Below are 19702 nucleotides of genomic sequence, written 5' to 3'. Positions count from 1 at the left end.
AAAGCTACAGTTGTGACAAACATATTTTTGCAATGTATCTTTAATTCATCCTTTAGATATTCTAAGAGAATGTTGACAAGTTTCCAAACTTCTACTTCTCTGCATAAGGGTGAAAGGAAAGCAGTTCATTGAGATACAACACTTATTTTTCAGGAATCTTACCTTTTCTCAGAACCCACGAATTTTCTGCTAAAATATAGTGGATGACCTATATGACTAAAAGTTCTCAAAACACTAAATGTAATAGCAATGCAGAAGATACTGGAAAAGGCCAGAACTATCTCAGTTGCATAGAATCATAGGTATTTAAGGGCTAGAAGGAGTCAGAGGAAAAAAAAAAATCTAGTCATTCATCCACGAATCACTTATTAAAAACACTGCCTATCTGCCCAAAATATGCTAACACAACAGAGGAAATAAAAGACATAGTGATATTATCTATGACCTCTAGAACTGTGCTGTGCAATATAGTGGTCACTAGCCACAAGTAGCTGCTTAATGTCAAATTAATTAAAATTTAAAAATCAGTTTATTAGTCCTATTAGTTATGTTTCAAGTGCTCAAAAGCACAAGTGCCCTGTCCAAGCCACAACCCTCTATTGTCTGCAGGTTGTGATGGTGTTCTAAGAGGTCTGCATATTTCCATCCTTGACCCTCAGCCACATTCTCAACCCAAATAGCCAGAATGATGCTATAAAAATGTGGGTCAGATACCAAAATGCTCCAATAGCTTCCCTTTTCACTTAGAGTGAAAGCCAAAGTTCATATCATGTACAATCTGTCTGGCTGGCTCCTTGCTACCTCTCTCTGTGCATTCTCTCTCCCCTGCTCAGTCTGCTCTCACACTTCCTTTCACCTGGATACATTCTCCCCAGGTATACCCAGGGCTCATGCTCTCACTTCCTGCAAGACTCTGATTAAACACACTGCAGAGAAGACTGCTCTACCCATCCTAGATAAAACAGTAGCACCACCCTGTATCTGGCATTCTTTATCTCTTGCCACAGCATTATGACTGCCTGACATACTATATATATGTTTCTTATCTTTCTTCTCCACTAGAACATAAGCTTCATGAAAGCAAACACTTTATTTTGCTCACTCTCCTATCACAGCTCTTGGACACACAGCAAGTATTCAAATGTATTTGCTGAATGAATGGAAGAATTTGTTTATCGGTTCATTCGTTATAGCAGACTTTATTTTTCTGGTGATTGAAGAGAAAACTGAGGGGGGAACTTACGTGTTCAGGATACGAAGGTATGTTGTGAGAAAAATCATTAGCTATTCCCATTGCCTCTGCAGAGAAATGGGTTCAAACGGCAACTTGGGGCATTCAGACTCAATGTGAGTAGAAACTTCTTAATAGAGAAGACCATTAAGTGATGCCTCTCTTCCCCTGCCCTTTTAAAAATACATATCTTGGGTTTGGTGTCTGATAAAAGCACATATAAAATCAGTGCTTCTCATATTTTCATATCTGTATGAAGCTCATGGGGATCTTACTAAAATGCAGATTTTGATTCCGTTGGCGTGTTATGTAGCCTGGAATTCTCCATTTCTGCCAAATGATGCGATGTCACTGGTTTTTGAACCACACTTTGAGCATCAAGGAATGAGGTGACAACGATAGCACCTTTTAGACCCATAACTTCATATTCCCTCCCTAAAATGTGAGTGTTTCCCTGAGATTGAGTCTAGCTGACACGATCATGAGGTTATCACCCCAACCACATTTTTAGTACCTAAAGAGCCAATATGTTTTCTAGTAAACATAACCATTTCCCAATCATTTTTTATTTTATTTTTTGAATACTCAAGTATCTCCCAATAAAATTAAATGCTTAAAAACATATTAAAGTGTATTAAAGAAAATTTATCTGGCCTTTAGGAGCAATTGAATCATACACTTAATATTCACAAATAACATACTTAAAAATTTCTAAATTATAAATAACTCTTCTCAGCCAAATTAATTATATAAACATTAAATAAGGCTTCCAAGAATAGGTGTGATGTAACATAACCTTTATATTACCCTCCTAAGGGTGTAAGGTGAATAATAGTCACATTTAATATATATGAAATGAGTATTTGCAAATGAAGGAAAGGGTCTATAATAGGAACCTAAAATTTCGCTAACAAAGTATTTTCAGTGTTTGCTGGATAGTCTAATTTTGGATAGTGGAGGCCGAACAGGATTTCTAATGGGTACGAGATGACTCAAAGGACATCTGGAAGCCTTACCAGGAAGGGCTGAGACAGGACACAGCCAGGAACCAAGCCCAGGCTGCACTCGGGATGCTTCAGGAAAGCGCCCCAGCCACCATTCTCACAAGGAGGACGCAATGGACACTGGGAACTTGGCCGCTCCTCCTCCCAAACCCAGCCCCTCCACTGCCACCATCACCAAAGACTGGACTTTGCAAAGATTGGCAGAGCTTGGGTTACTTGCTTCAGCTCTATCTTGTGCTCACTCTACCCCTGAAGTGTGAAAGCCCCAAAGGTACCATTCCCTTCCCCTTCACCAAGCAGGACAAGTAGCCACTACCTTGGGTGTTAAAATTTAACTGTAGAGAACAGATTTATAATGTTATAAACATGATGTACTTATATATGTGATCCAGATTACCGCTATCAAACATACCTTGAGAGGCAAAGGTATGTTTTTTAAAAAATTTTTTTTTAATTTCTTTAAAATTTGGAAATACATACAACAACTCTTACAAACATATTTGGCCTAGATAAACCCTTAAAATTAGGTAACAGAATAACACAAAATACTATATGTAATAACATAATGAGTTATCATGTTATATAATTCCAGTTTGACTAAAATATACGTGTAAATACTACTTTATTCCACAGACATCTTAGAATATCTTATTACTCTGCTAAACTGATTCATTAGAGCTTACCAGGGACCATTCTGGCAAATGGTAAGTTTGGACTATAAATACTAGGGCTATAAGCTGTCTAAAAATGAGACTGGCCCAATTAGAGAGACACACACTGTGAAACGATCTGAGAATTCATATATATATATATATTTTTAATATCTGTCAGCTACAGGTGAATTCCCTCAATTTTGGTCTTTGAGGATCATAATCTACTCATTTGATGGAACAATTTAAAGGACTCTTAGAATAGTGATTGGCTAAGGGTATTCTTGAATTTCTTGATTTTGAGGGATCTCTGCAATCTATTTCTCACAGACATCAAGTGCATTACCTTCAGGGCTCCTTTGCATTTCCTGACTCTCCATCACTCCACATACTTCCTGCTTGTACCACAGTTATTTACATGTCCCTTTACCCAAGTGTAACATGAATGTCTCAAAATCGCTGTTATTTCTGAATCCCTGTGGTGCTTTGTCCTAAGAGGTTATTCACACATATTTATTAGGTTATTCACACATATTTATTTGACTAATATGTGGAAACAATCTCTGAGGAGCTTTTAACTGACAGTGGTATGAAAAGAACAGAGATAAATTTTCTTCTTTTCATTTCTGAAATTCCAAATTTTGCCGTTCATGTTTAAATGTGGAAAGACTAAGTATTTTGGATGTTGGCGATTAATTTGTAAACTACTTTACTTTCCGTTTCCTAGAAATAATATTTCTCTTCAGTTCAAATCTGTAATAAGGTGCTTTAGGTTGGAAGGGAAAAACATTAATTTGATGGAGAAAGTTCTAGAAAACACAATTCCTCTCTGAACGAAGTGAAACATCCTTCTCTATAACCTTGGTTCCTCGTATTTTTCCCTTGATTGACACAAGATCAGCCTTGCTTTGTTACTGTTCTGAAAAGCATTTCTGAATGTGTTTTGGACACTTTTGAGAATTTCATGAAAGTAATCACATATGCACATCCAAAATTCTGCTTATAATTTCAGGGGTGGACAGACTTTCTGAAGCTCATACAAAGATTCTAAAGCTGAGCTGAACATATGTATTTCTAATGCCCAGAAATCCACTCCTAAATAAAAGCCCAACAGAAATGTACATGTATATCCATCTGAATATGCCTGCATGTTCAGAGCAATGCTATTCTCAACAGCCCACCACCAAAAGAATGGACAAATAACAAGAAATTGTGCTATATTCCTACAATGGAGTGAGAAAAAATTTACAACTGCATGCAACAATGTGGATAAATCACATAAAATGCTGAACGAAAGAACCTGGACTCAAAAGTATGTACTGCATGATTTCACTTACATAAATTATAAAAAAGCAGTTTATCGTCCTCTCAGAAGTTAGATTACCTTTGTAAGCTGGAGTAGCTAGAAGCAAACACGAGGTGGGATTCTGGGGCTATGGTATGTTCTGTCTCTTGATGTGAGTGCCATTTACAAAGGTATGTTCATGAAAACGTATTGAGTTACATGATGTATACTTTTGTACATGTATATGCTAAGTTTCAAAAAAAAGCTACATAAACAAGCCTGTTTTAGAACAAGAAACTAACTTCATCTCCTAATCAGAAAATTTAAGAAAATATTTATTAGCCTTCCATTATACAAATGAGGGCTCCTGAGAAGTACCTTGAGATCCAGAAAATTTACTTTGTCATGCACCTAGTCATATGTCACTACAGCCCAATGTGCTGCCACTTGCAACAATCAATTTTCCTCTGAGCATCCTTGTAAGAAAAGGGAGAATATTTATGCTTCTATGTATGAAAAGCACCTAGAAAAAATGTTAGAACCAACTACCCATCAGACAGTGGTCTTTAGGAGGGCACTGGGCTAGAGAGAGCCTAGCTGACCACCTGGCATTTTAAGAAATATTCATTAATTTAGCCATTCTGGAAATGTCTGAGAATACCGATTGCAAATGTCAAATATCTACTGTGTTTAAGACATGGATCATTACCTCATGGGTACATAAACACATGAAAAATTTAAACACAGTATTAAAATCAGCATATAATAACTAGTAATAAAATAGTAATGCATTTTATTTATTCATATTTTCAATGTATATACAATATGATTGCATTTTTCTCAGATGTGAAACTTAAGCTCCATGAATTGACCCTTGAGAGAGAGCAATAAGTAGTTGTCTATAGTCAAGTACAGGTTTCTGAAGTAAAAGCTGGTTCAGTCAAAAGTCTCAAATTTTCTTACAAATACTTAAAATTTAAAATAACCTACACATATTAAGTATTGTAGAAAAAGCTCTACAATTATTTTTCTTTTCTGACTTTATTTCAAAGCACTTGGCATATAGAAGTTTATCTTCACTTGTACTCAAATGTCCATTATGCACATTATTATACAATAATGAAAATTGGCTTTATATATATTAATTGGCAAAATAGAAAAGAGTGGCAAAAATTGGTTAAACACACACATACACAAATATTGTTGGAAGCTCTGAACTCATGCAACTAATAGCAGTCTGCTGCAAGACCATGAAATGTTGCTATTTTTGTTATTATGGATGAACCGTCTTAACTTCTATCAAAGACCAACTCTGCTTATGCACTGGATTGCTTCCCTCTCAGCTATTCGGGGATGTTGCTCTAGCAATTGTCCTTTTTTTCTGTCGTGCATCATTAATTTCCATCAACATGCAAAAGATGCCTTAAAAGAAAAACCCTCTTTTCACTCCATATCTCCATTTCTCTTCTCCCCTCTAGACCTCTCAGTGTTATACTTATTATCTCCAATTCCTCTCTTGCCTTCTCTCTTAGATCCATGGGTCAGGGTTTTACTTCCACCTCGCCACTATTAAAGCCCTTAGCAAGGTCTAGTGAACTTCAAATTGCCAAATACAGAGGTCCATTCTTGATCCTCATCCTTCTATTTTTCTTTTTAAATGCTATTGCAGTAACATATATGTAACATAACATTTGCCACTTTATTTTTAAATGTTCAATTCAGTCGCATTAATTACATTCACAGTGTCATATGACCATCACGTCAATCCATTATCAAAACATTTTCACCACCCCCAAAAGAAAGTCTGTATCTATTAAGCAATACTCACCCAGCCCCACCTCCTCAGACCCTAGTAACATCTAATCTGTATTTGCTTATTTTATATATTTCACATAAGTAAAATAATATTGTATTTCTCCTTCTGTGTCTGGCTTATTTCACTCAACATAATGTTTCCAAGGTCCATCCATGTTGTAGCATGTGTCTGAACTCCACTCTGTTTTATGGCACAACTGATTTTTAAATAAAGGCACTAAACAGAAAACAAGAAACACTTTATAGACTGTCATTGCCCACGAGTTACCTGTCAGTGTCAGCACTGATAAATCAACAGGTAGGGCTCCGCGGGGCCAGAAGGATGCCCACACTCTCACTGGTTGGCACAAGCAGATGAAAAGCACATCTAGCTGAACCCTGGGGAAATATATTTATTAAGTATTTTATAGAGATGGAAGGTTTGTTTGGGGAGAAGAGCAAAGGGTAGGGCAACAGTTGTCCAGATTGGCTCAAGGAAGCCTTCCCATAGGCGGTGGGATGTGAGCAGGGTCTTTGGGATGAATGGAATATAGTGAGCAGAGAGGAAGAAGAATGGCATTACAAGCAAGAGGCAAAGTCATAGAGCTAGTCTGGCTAGTAGCACAGAGTTGGGGTTAGAAGATGGTAGGAGAAAGTACAAAATGCTACATGGGAAGATATTATAAATTTAGCATTGTTAAGAATAGGCATTGGCAATTCAGGTGATCAACTGCAGTCATGGCATAATATTTAATTATTTTACCCTTTTCATCACAAAATAATACATGCTCATTGGAAAGTACAAAAACCATAAGACAGTACTCAATTATGAAATTATGATTAATATTTTGAAATACATATTTTCCAAAGGTAGTTTTGTTTTAGCTTTCAATTTTAAGTGTGATCATACTCTAGATAAGATTTTATATCTTCCCTTTTTACTTAACAGCAAACCATAAACAATTTCATACATTGCTCCACTTTCTTTGTAACTACCATGTAAAAATTCCATTAAATATAGATAGCATAATTTAATAATTATTCTGTCATTGAACCTTTACATTGTTATTAATAATTGCAATTATACTTGTTAGTATAAATATTCTGTGAACTTATCAAAAGGTTACCCTCACACACTTGTATTTGTGGTTATCTTCTCAGAAGCAATTCACAGGAGTAGAACACCTACATCATGAATTGAGTGGACAAATTAAGCTTGCATTGAAGGCAACTTCAGAGAGGACATTTCTGCTGGACAAACTCTTGGAAAAATGGCCTATCTTTGGCCTCCTGAATATAGCCTTTGGTTTCTGTATCAAGACTAATAAATGTTAATGTAGAGCAAATTGATCAAGTAAGAAAAAAATTTCAAGATGAAAATGCAAATACATTTCCCTAGCCTTTAAATACATGCTTTGTAAATGCCCTAAACCAATTTTTAATAGCTTAGTAACTCCTGGTTGAAAAAAGTAAATTAATTACCATAAAAGAGGTCTTTGTTCTACACTTTGAATTGAAAGGAATGTGCTCAATTGACTTCTGTACTGTCCTCCCACATGTAGGTGTATTTGTCTGTACTGACTGGAAATCTAAAAATATATTTTTATGCCTCGAATACCCTAGTAGACTGAAGTTAAAATTAAAAAAAACAATTTTAGCGCAAATATAGACAAATAACATACAAACAAATGGCTTCAATAACTTTTAAGAAATCAGGAAACTGAGAACAGTAGTATATGTGATCTGTTAGGCATAATGCCTAGTAAAAAAACTATGGTTTTCAAGAAAAATTTTAAGTCTTTACAAAGCTTATCAAAACAGAAATGATCAAAGTCCTAAAGGCATACTATTTAAAATATAAAAGTAAGGCAGAATAGTAATTTATTGCATGAGACACCAACAGATATTCAGATATGGCTCATAAACCTAGTTCCCTAAACACTGTCTGATTTTTCTCTCATCAAGTTGAGTCAGGGCAGAAGATGGTTTTCAATTAGAAATGCAAAGCGAGTATCTTAAAAGGTCAAAGACATAAATGCTGTGATATGATGAATTTCTAAAATTTGATTCCCCTCATATTTTCTTCCATCCCTTTCTGTATCTTTCTAATTTTCTAAAGTGTTCATAAGGAGAAAAATGCAAATTTTAAAGCCTTTAAGACTACTGGAGAAATAATAAGCTGATAGAGGCTTAAACATACTTTAGAAACCTGGCTAGAAATTTCTACCTCAGGTTTGCTGTTTTTTTTTTTAATTCAGAGTAATTTCAAAAGCTTTAGAAATACTTGAAACATCTGCGAGTAGAATGAGATGGAATCATATGTCATTGTGTTCTTTTTTTGACTAGAAATTTAAACTGTGGATATAATTCTTAGGAGGCGAGTAAACTGTGGACATAATTCTTAGAAGGGGAGTAAGATGAGGATTATAGCTCACCCTAAGGACAGATTTTCAGAACATCTCCTAGAGAAAGGAAAAATGTTGTTCTCCATATAAAGAAACTCCAACAGCGCACTGTAAGTTTCTCAGCCAGTCTGACGTTATAAAATTTGGTGATTAACAAAGAAAGCACCAAGTACCTCATACCCATCTGCTTTACTTTGCATGAGGCTTCAAATTCTGAAAGGGTAGATTTTGAAACATAAAGAGAAGCAGCCTCAAGGTGGGAAGACAGACGGGATGCTTATGGAGACACGGTTCTACCGCGGGAGCTTGTCCGAGATAATGAGAGAGGGCGCCACTGATTACCACTTTTCTTTTTTTTTTTATTCTAACTCTATCTGGCACTGGAAACATTACATATCTCTGCTTTGTAGCACTTAAAGAAATAGAGGGCTGCCTCTCAAAGCAAATCTCTTTTCTAAATAAAGACAGAACAGTCAATGCATGCGTGACTGTCTAACCACTTAAATCTAAAAGAATTACTGAGAACTGAAAGTTTCATTCTTTTTCACAATGAGGTTCCCTCAAGAATGCAGAGTGGCAGCTGGATGGTGCCTTGCCAGGAACGAGAAGGAAGGACGAGAGGCCAGCCTCAGACGTTCGTGACATCTTGGCTAAAAGCGAAGGAAACACTCTCCACAGAATTTCATTTTTGTGTTAGATGAACTTATTTCAAGGCTCCTCAAGTAAAACGCCCCAGGTGATTCACTATGATGGAAAACACCATAAATAATGGGCCTGTTTTTAGCTGGTAACCATTTTGAGAACTACTTCTCTCTAGTTATCTTGAAGAGTTTAAATCTAAGTAATCTTCCTATATTTTTAAAAGAGCATGTGGGAATCTTGATGCAGAGATACAGCAGAGAAAACCCTGAGGCCATGCAGTTCACATAAAAACAGCTGTCAGGTTGTACAAGCAAACACATATGCAAACAAAAACTGGGGTAGATGGTGATACAGTGAAAATGTATTTTTTGTCTGATTTTGGGTTGTGGGAGTAGAGGCTGCTCTTCTATTTGTCTCTCACGCACCTGTTTCAATGTGCTTCAGAACAGAAATTCAGAAACAGGGAAGCAAGAGAATTCAAGTACGGTCTGAGGGTGCAGGGGTGGCTCAGGGCTCGCATTCCATGTGGGAGACCCGGGTTCAATTCCCGGACCATGCAACCCTTCCCTGCCCCCTGCCAAAAAAAAGTAATGATAAATCAAGTGTGTTCTGAAACACAGGAAGAAGGAAGGCCTGTGGATTCATCCTACAAGAGACTACTCCAGGCTCATGCGGGGATAGGAACAATCATTTATTGAGTGTTGTGTCCCAAGTGCTTCATCCTGAATTTTCTTATTGAATACTCACAACCGCTTTTGGTGAAGGTGCTGTTATTATTACTTCACAGAAGAGTCAAATGAGGCTAAGGGAGGTTAAGTCCCTTGTCCAGGGTCACATGGACCCTGCAAACTGCAGCTCTGGGATATGAATCCTCTGCTTACCCACTACCCTGAACTGCCTTATGTGGAAAATGCCCTTGTCCACTTTCTCTCTGAATTAAGTGTGATTTTTTTTAAAAGAATCAATCTTATTATGTCACTTTTCTACTTCAAACACTTCAGTGGGTTTAGATAACGGATGGTGGTGATGACAGCTCAACATTGTGGATGCAATTAACGCCACTGAACTGTATGCTTTGGGGTGGTTGATATGGGAGATTTACAATATGTATATGTTACCACAAGTGAAAAAAAAAAAGAAAGACAGGGACTATATTTGCAATATTTGATACTAAATTGGATCTATTAATGGAAGAGAAAATGCCCAAAAGGGCATTTTGAAAATTTGAAAAATTTAGAATATAGACTGCATGCTTTATAACAATGTTAAATTTCTTGAACTTGATAACTGTCCTTAGTTACACAGAGTGATTGTCTTCATCTTTAGGAAACGTATACTGAAGTATTAAGGGTTAAAGGAACATGATGTACCATCAAATGTTTAGATCAAATGTTAGATGATCAGATAAATAGATAGAAAGTTATAACAAATTTGATAAAATGTTGAAAGTTGGTAAATCTGCATATCTGGGTAGGGGGTATATGAGAGTTTACCACATTATTTCTGTATTAATTTTGGAAGTTCCCCATAAGTTTGAAATTATTTCAAAATTAAGAGTTTAAAAAAGAACTGTTCAAAGGCTCCTATTTCTTGGAACAAATACAAACTCCTCAAACTACTTTAAAGGCTCTTCATAATCTCTCTCTTGCTTACCTTTCCAGCCTCATTTTCCACCATTCTTTCCCTTGATCCATTTGCACAGCATGTTTTTCAATCCCTTAAACATGCCTTTTGTTTTGGAGGTTTTGCCCATGCCGTCCCCTCTGCCTAAAACATGGTTTTCCCTCCCTTCTCCTGGCGTCCTTATCCTTCAGGTTTCAGCCGAATATGATTTCCTTGGAGAGAGCATCCCAGGCCTTCTATTATATGCTTTTAGAACTGTGCTGTCCAGGACATTTCCACTAGCTTATGGTAACCATGGAGCACTTAAAACGTAGCTAGGTGCTCGCTTCGGCAGCACATATACTAAAATTGAAATGATACAGAGAAGATTAGCATGGCCCCTGTGCAAGGATGACATGCAAATTCGTGAAGCGTTCCATATTTTTCTGGATGCCACAAAAAAAAAAAAAAACGTGGCTAGTCTGACTTAAGATGTAATACATGCCAAAGTTTGATGACTATAAGTTTGAGAAAAAGGATGTAAAAATCTCAGTAATACTTTTTATATTGATTACATGTTGAAATGAGAATATTTTGGACATGTTGGGTTAAATAAAATATATTAAAATTACTTTTACCAGTTTATTTTTACTTTTTAAAATATGACTACTAGAACACCATAAATTACTTATTTGGCTTGCATTATATTACTGTTGGACAGATTTGATCTAATGCATCTGCCTCTCACTTTAGTAATAAGAGGGAGGGGTCATGTCTCTCTTAGCCCTCACCACCCCCCCCAACTGGAATTCCCAGTGCTGAGGGCAGTACCTAGCGCACTGGTTGAACTGAGTTTTCTAAATAACAAAAACCTAATGAAAGATGCGGATCAGCAAAAAATGTTTATCTCTTATAGCATAAAGTGCAAACATGGCTCTTGAATCATGTTTAGAAAAGAAAAAATGAGATGATGGTTATGAATTTGGCTAAGAGAATTTTAAAAATATATTACAAGATATTTAAATGAGGCAAATCAACTTTGTCTTGTTTATTACTTACAGAATATAACATTCGTTGAGTGCCATGTGTCATACAGTGTGAACTTTACATGCATGTTCTTATTTAATTCTCATGACAGAAATAAAAGTTTGGTACTACTACTATCAAGTCATTTTAGAGATGATGAACCTGAGGCTTAGTGATGTTAAGAAACTTGCTTGATGTTAAGAAACAGGGCCATATAACTAGGAAGTGGTAGAACAATTCCTTGTCTGTTTGCTTATTTCCATGATAACACTGACATCATACAGCTTCCATCGAAAGTATAAAGAGAAATCTGTACCTATAAATATAGGTTCACCCCAACTCCCCTGTTTACTTTTCATAAGCCTTCACAACAATTACAACAAAAAACATTTTGAGTGCTTACCCTTTTGTCAGATACGCCAAGAAGAATTTTCCACATAGTCTATTTACTTTACAATAACTTCATGATGTGGATATAATTAATCACTATTACACAGATAATAAAACTAAAGAATAAAGAAATTAGAAATGACCGAAATATGCAATACTAGTAAATAGTTAAAAATAAATGATGATGCATCAGAATCAGGGATATTTTGAAACAACTACAAATGATGTTCCACAGATAAGTTAAAATATGATATGTGGTAAAATGATTACATTAAAATGTAATAGAAAAGATGTCCTTTGTTACCACTCCTGTTGAACATTGTACTAAAGTCCTAGCTAGTGCAACAAGATAAGAAAAAGAAATAAAAAGCTTACAGATATGAAGGAAGCAATAAAACTGTCTTTATTATCAGATGACGTGTGTCTACGTAGAAACCCTCTAAGAATTTGCAAAAATCTCTTGGAATGAGTAAGCAAGTATAGATAGCAAGGTTGCAGGATAGAAGGTCAATATACAAATGTCAATTGCTTTTCTAAATGCGAGCAATATAGGTTGGACAATGAACAACTGGAATTTGAAATTAATAAAGCAATACCATTTACAATGACACACAAAAAATGAACTACTTAGGCATAAATCTAACAAATACATACAGGATATACACGTAGAAAACTATAAAACTGATGAAAAAATCAAAGAAGATCTAAAGAAGTGGAGAAATATTTTGTGTTCAAGGATTGGAATACTCAGTATTGTTAAGATGTCAGTTCTACCCAACTTGAACTGTAGATCTGATGAAATCCCAATTAGGATCCCTGCAAGTTATTTTGTTGATAATGACAAACCGATTCCACAGTTTATGGAAAGGCAAAGCACCTAGAATAGTCAGCAAGACACTGAATATGAATAAAGTTGGATGATTCACACTACCCAATTACAAGGCTTACAATAAAGCTACAGTAATCAAGTAGTCAAACACAATCAGTATTTGTGAAAGAACAGACAAAAAGATCAATAGAACAGAATAGAGAGTGCAGAAATAGTCCCATACAAACAAGTATATTCAACCGCAAAGGGAATAGCAAAAGCAATTCAATGGAGAAAGGATAGTCTTTTCAACAAATACTGCTGGAAAACTTGGGTGTTCATTTGAAAAGGAAAGGGGGACGGAGAGAGGGAGGAATGAAGGAAGGAAGGAAGAAAACACAGATCTTATACTTTTCAGAAAAATTGACCAAAAATGGATTATAGACTTAGGTGTAAATTTAAAAACTATAAAAGTTCTTGAAGAAAACATAGGAGAAAGTCTAAATGATCTTGGGTTCGGTGATGAGTTGTTAAATACAGCACCAAAAGCACATTCATGAAAGAAAAACTTGATACATAGGATTTTATGAAAATTAAAAATTCAGTGCTCTGTGAAGGACATTGTTAGAATAAAAAGAGAAACCACAGACTGGGAGGAGAATATTTGCAAAACGCATGTCTGATAAAAGACTTGCATCCAAAATACACAAACAACTCCTAAAACTCCACAATAAGGAAAAAATAACCTGGATTTTAAAAAAAATGGGCAAAATTGACATTCCAAGTAAATGGGTGACTTGGAAACGTCACCAAAGAAGATAAACAGATGACAAGTAAGTATATGAAAAGATAGGTACTCTTTACCATTAGGGAAATGGAAATTAAAACAACCATGACTACTATTACACACTTATTAGAATAGCTATGATAATACTAAATAAAAAAACATGGACAATACAATTGAAGGCATGCAGCAACAGGAACTACCATTCTTTGCTAACAGAAATGCATAATGGTACAGTCACTTTGGAAGACAGTTTGGCAGTTTCTTACAAAACTGAAGATAGTGTTACCATGCAATCCAGCAACTGCACTCTTATTTACCCAGCTGGTTTGAAAACTCATGTCTACTCAAATCCTTCATGTGAATGTTTATATCAGCTTTATTCATAATTTCAAAAAACTAGAAGAAACCAAGATGTCTTTCAATAGCTGAATGGATAAACAGATGGTGATATATCCATACAACGGAATATGATTCAGTAATAAAAGAACTGAACTATCAAGTCATGGGAAAATATTGTCCTTAAATGCATATTGCTAAGTTAAAGAAGCAAGTCATAAGAAAGTTACATAATGTATGTTTCCATTTATATAATATTCTGGAAGAAACAAAACTATGGAGACAGTAAACAAATCAATGGTTGCCAAGGTTAAGGCATGGGAGAGATTTGGATAGGTGAAGCACAGGGAATGTTTTTATATTTTTTATTGTGACATATAACATATACACAAAAAAATCAGTACATTTAAAAGTACATTGTAACAAGTATAGAATAGATATCAGAGTTTGGTATGGGTTACAGTTCCAAAATTGCACGTTTTTTTCCTTCTAGCTGCTTCAAGACACTGGAGACTAAAAGAAATATCAATACAATAATTCAGACTCATTTGTTAAATCCTCTCTTCTCGGTTGTAGTTCCTCCTTCTCCTTTGATCCTTCTCCCAACCTTTAGGGGTATTTGGGCTATGCCCATTCTAACTTTTTCATGTTGGAAAGGGGTGTCAACAATATGGGATAGGGTGATGGAACAAGTTGATGTTCTTGGAAGGGCTGGCCCCTCTGGGTTTCAGGACTTATTTGGCCTAGAAACCATCTGGACATTGCAGGTTTCTGGAACGTAACCTCAGTGCATGAAACTTTTATAGAATCTAGACAGAGCTCCAGGTGTTAGAGTTCTCGGTGTTCTTTAGGATTAACAGGGATGTTTTGGGTTGGGATTTGGCAAACCATGGCAATTAGCAATATTTAGTATAAAAGTGCCTCAAGAATAGCCACCTGACTCTATTTAAAGTCTGTTAGCCACTGATATCCTATTTGATTACATTATTTCCCCCCTTTTGGCCAGGAAGGCATTGTTGATCCCATGGTGCCAGGGCCAGACTCATCCTTGGGAGTCATATTTCATGTTGTCAGGGAGACTTTCACCTCTGGATGTCATGTTCCACGTAGGGGGGAGGGTTAGGATTTTCCTTGTAGAGTTGGGCTTAGGGAGAGAAAAACCACATCTGAGCAACAAAAGAGGTTTTCTGGAACCTTCAGCTTAGCTATAGGTAGGCTTAGCTTCTCTGCTACAGAAGTGAGCTTCATATGAGGAAACCTCAAGCTCAAGGGGGTTGGCCTATTGACATGGGAGTCCCTAATGTCTGAGACAGTATCAGGGGTTTCGCTGGTGGTAAAGTTTGATAGTTCCATATTTTTCTCTGGTCCCTCAAGGGACTCTCAATACTTTTTAATTATCTGCCCAACATACTGTGGGATGTACCCAGGTATTACATTAGGCTACACAGACTTATAAGCCCTCATTCCCATTCGGGACTCCCTGTGTTTAGGATGTTTAAATGAGTTATCAAGACAGGTTGAGATAGATTATGGGCTACAGAAAATTTAGTTTTGGACAAAATAAGCCACTCATCCTTTGCTCTCATACAATAGGTGAAGTCTATAATAAAGACAATGTCATCCTTACCCATGTATTCTAATTTACTTTAGTCTCAACCACATTGGCTTCACTCTTATCTCTAATTGAAGCCTAAACTCTTTTTTGGTTTCTTTAGCAGTTGTTGTATGTAGCAAGGTTGACTTTCAGAGCTGCAGAACTTCAACTCTGAGTCTGAGGTGTCACAGAGGCACCCAAAGTTCCAGGGAGGTACTAGATTATACATATATAGCACAGCATCTCAGAATCTAGATATAACAATTACAGCTCTGGACTAAATGAGACTGCTCTAAGAGTTTATAATCTAGGCCCATATTTTTTTATAAGCATTTTCTAAAACAGATAATACAATATTTGTTATTTTGTTTCTGCTTATTTTGCACCATAAAATGTCCCCAAAGTTCATTCACCTTGTTGCATGCCTCATGACTTCCTTCCTGTAGCTGCACAATATTCCATCATATGTATATACCACAGTTCGCCATTCAACTTCTCAGTCAATATATCCTTCAGCCACCTCCATCCATTGGGCATCATGGATAATGTCCAAAGTAAATAATCAATTTCCCACAATATCCTCACTTGGTTGTACAATCATCAACACTCTCAATTTTAGACAATTTTCATTGTTCCAAAGAGATAAATAACCGGTAAACACACCCTCACCATTTAGAAAATTCAAACCTCCTTTAACTCTTGTCCTCCCCTCTCAAGTATTTACCCTTAAGTATTACTGTGGCACTGTTGATGCCTTTCTGTTAAAGAGAGACCATAGAATGCAATCGTAGTTTTCCCCTATACTCTCTATTATTGATTCGGCACAAGAGTCATAACTTTGAAGTAGTTCATGCAAGAATTTACTTATATTTGTAGTGTTAATCAGTGGGATACAAGGCTCTATATAACCCTTTCCATCATGTTCACCTTCAATATGGGTGTATTACTTATAGACCCACTAATGAAATGCCTTCACTTCTGTCCATTCCCTTACATTTAAGTTCAACTTCATTAGCTAACCATTCACTCATCTCTAGCTTCTGTGTATCTCTAGGTCACAGGGAATGTTTTATGCAGTGAAGTTATTCTGTATAATACTGAATGATAGATACTTGACATTACATATTTGTCAAAAATCCATAGAATTTCACAGGACAAGGAGTGAATCTCAATGTACGCAATTTTTTTAAAAAAGCATTTAAAAGGTCAGGGAATTCCAGGTTGAGTGCAGACTGAAACAAAAGAATCTGACTGTAATACAAATGTATGAAACTGCTTTGCTAAAGGGAATGAGGTAAGGGTGGGCAAAATGCTAACCTAAGTAACTTTAGAAATGAGTTGCGTCTGTAACACTAAAGGCAAAAGGAACTGAGCATAAGTACTCTACTCTAATTGAAAAAGTTTGTTTCCAGTGGGGGTATAGATGAACAATTCTAAAGCCACTATACACATATACTGGAATCGAACAACAACATAAATAGTCAACAGTGGGAGCCAAATTTCTCTCTGTTGGAGTGGGCGGTTACAGACAAGCAAGGGGAAGATGCTAAAATGATTCACGTGGTAATGGGTTACAGTTAACAAATCAGTGTGAATTCATGTTTAGCTAAATAAAGATACAGTTGGATAAATATACAAATATTTATAGATACATATACATACATGGGTTAGTTTACACACAAGAATTTCCCTGCTTTGTCAGCTCAGAGGGCCAAAAACAATTATAACCACGAAGCAACAAGCACACCTAGCATCCAGATGCTGGTTATTAATACCATTCTCTAATAAAAGGAAACAGGGCTCCTTAGAGAAATGACTGCTTCTAGGATGGGGCAGGTAATATACAAGATCAGCCTTGATCACTTTGTAGTGTCAAAAAGCAAAGAAGTGCTAATAACAACAAAAACAACCCAACAGCAAGAAATCCATGATGATGGTAATATGTTAAAGGATACAGGAGCCAACTGAAAGAGCTCCCAATGGCTAAATTTGAAAATTTGAGCAACGAAATAAGTAAAATGGAATTATATTCTAACCCAAAGTAAAAGAGATATATCTCCCATGAAGAATTCCAAATAGTTTATGTAGGTACTCCATCCCAAAATAGATGGCACATAACTCCCTACTGTGTAAGTGTGAGCTACGCAAAGTGACTTCCTTCCAAGTGTACAGTATGTAAGGGGCAAGGGGAAGAGTAACTTTAGAGTGGAACAACTTGACAAACACTACCTCAGCTAGAAGATAAAGACCAACATGCACAGTGATGTCATACTGTTATGCATGATACCTGTGCCTGTGGGTCTGGTCATAAACAGTACACGAAAGACTGAGAACTGAATGAAGGATAGACCCTGACCCATTTCCAGATGATCAGTGAGAAGCACACCTGTGAGACTGATGTGAATAGCAGTACTATAATGGCTTTGAAAACTACTGATGTTGGAACCAGAGCCCACAGAAGGTAGGTTGGAATTTTCAATCTGAACCTTACCAAGTGGGCTACTTGAAAACAAAAACAAAAACAAAAACAAAACCCTCAACATTCACCATAGAATTTTAAAAAGGCCCAGAGTTTCATAATACAATATTCAAGTGTCCAGATACCATTCAAAATTACCTGGCATACAAAGAACCATGACAATCTCAATTCATATGGAAAAAGACAATCAGTTGATGCTAGGGATGAGATATCACACTTTGGAATTATCTGACAAAGACTTCAAAGTAGGTACCATAAAACTGTTCAAACAAGCAATTGTGAACACTTTTGAAACAAATGAGCAAATAAAATCTCAGTAATGAACAGAATGTAAAAATACAAAACAGAGTCTCTGAGAGCTGTGGATCAATAGCAAAAAATCTCACATTTGTGTCATAGGAGTCTGAAAAGGAGAAAAGAAAGATCACAATGCTTAAAAAATATTTGAAGAAATAATAGCTGAAAAATCTCAACTTGACAAAAACATAAACCTACAGATTCAAGAACCTGAACAAACGCCAAAGAAGATAAAACCAAAGGAATCCATATCCAGATAAAAATCAAACTGCTGAGAACAAATGATAAAGGAAATTTTGAAAATAGCCACAGAAAAACAGCACATCACCTATAGGAGAACAGTGATTCAAATGACCGCAGAATTCTCACATTTTTCAATGGCTTTAAGAAAAGAACCATATACCCACAATTTTGTATCTAGTGAAAACATCCTTTGGGAGTGAAGGTAAACTAAAAACATTTTTAGAAAAAGGAAAACTGAGAGTATTTGTAGCCAGCAGACCTGCTCTAAAAGAATTTCTAAAGGAAGTTCTTCAGACAGAAAGGAAATTATACAGAGGGAAACTTAGAATATCAAGAATGAAAAAGACAGCAATGTAACTGAAAATAATTCCAGAAATGCGAAGAGGATGATTGAATGCTAACGTCAACAAAAGATAAAGATAACAGTTTAAAAATAATTATCAGAGAGGAAATAATTCCTGAATATAGCAGTGACAATGTTAATGAATAAAAACAACAGTCTGTCAAAACTGCTTTATTTGAAAAAAGTAGGATTTGAAATCAAATAAACAGTGTGATCTAAATTTTGTTTCTATATGTGATTTGTTTCTACTATGCCAACTATATAAACACACAGCTCAGGCTGAAGGCATTTATGGGTGCATTTCTAAAATCCTTTTATATTTCCAAATACTCTATACAAGCACTATTATGTTTATGATCATAAAAAGGTACACTATTTTCTAAATCCACTGTCATGCTAGACTTCATTTTAGACTTTTGGCATACACACTTCCTTTTAGGCACATGATATAAACTTCAATAATCCATCTGAATGTAAATTAGGCTCACCGACTATAAAGACCTAAAATCCAATAGATAAAAAAGAATTTCTGTATTATTCTATGAAAAATGGGATTTCTTATGTCACATACTAGTTCAGCACCCACATCTAAGTAGCTCAAAAGATTTAACAACATCAAATCTTTTTAATCTCCACATCATAACCGTTAAGAAAACAGTGGAAAAGAAATTATGATTCTGACTGAATGGAATGCATGGACTCTCTAAAGCTTATCGCAATCAAAGCTATTGCAAAATGTAATGTCAACATTATTCTCATAAGTGCTTCTGTCCTATTTCTTTATAA

At 35.9% G+C, this 19702-nt stretch overlaps 1 protein-coding gene and 1 non-coding gene across 13 annotated transcripts in view; one reads left to right on the top strand and one right to left on the bottom strand.

Moving 5' to 3' along the window:
- Positions 1 to 19702, bottom strand: part of RAPGEF4 (Rap guanine nucleotide exchange factor 4) — a 328672-nt gene that overhangs the window by 102581 nt on the left and 206389 nt on the right. The window lies entirely within an intron of this gene.
- LOC143678362 (U6 spliceosomal RNA) lies at positions 10953 to 11059 on the top strand. The gene has a single exon (XR_013173175.1). It is a non-coding gene; the product is annotated as a U6 spliceosomal RNA (small nuclear RNA).

This window comes from Tamandua tetradactyla, chromosome 3, assembly GCF_023851605.1.
Source record: "Tamandua tetradactyla isolate mTamTet1 chromosome 3, mTamTet1.pri, whole genome shotgun sequence".
Classification (NCBI taxonomy): Eukaryota; Metazoa; Chordata; class Mammalia; order Pilosa; family Myrmecophagidae; genus Tamandua; species Tamandua tetradactyla.
Note: the sequence above shows the minus strand (reverse complement) of the source record. Positions and strands in the feature narration are given on the sequence as shown.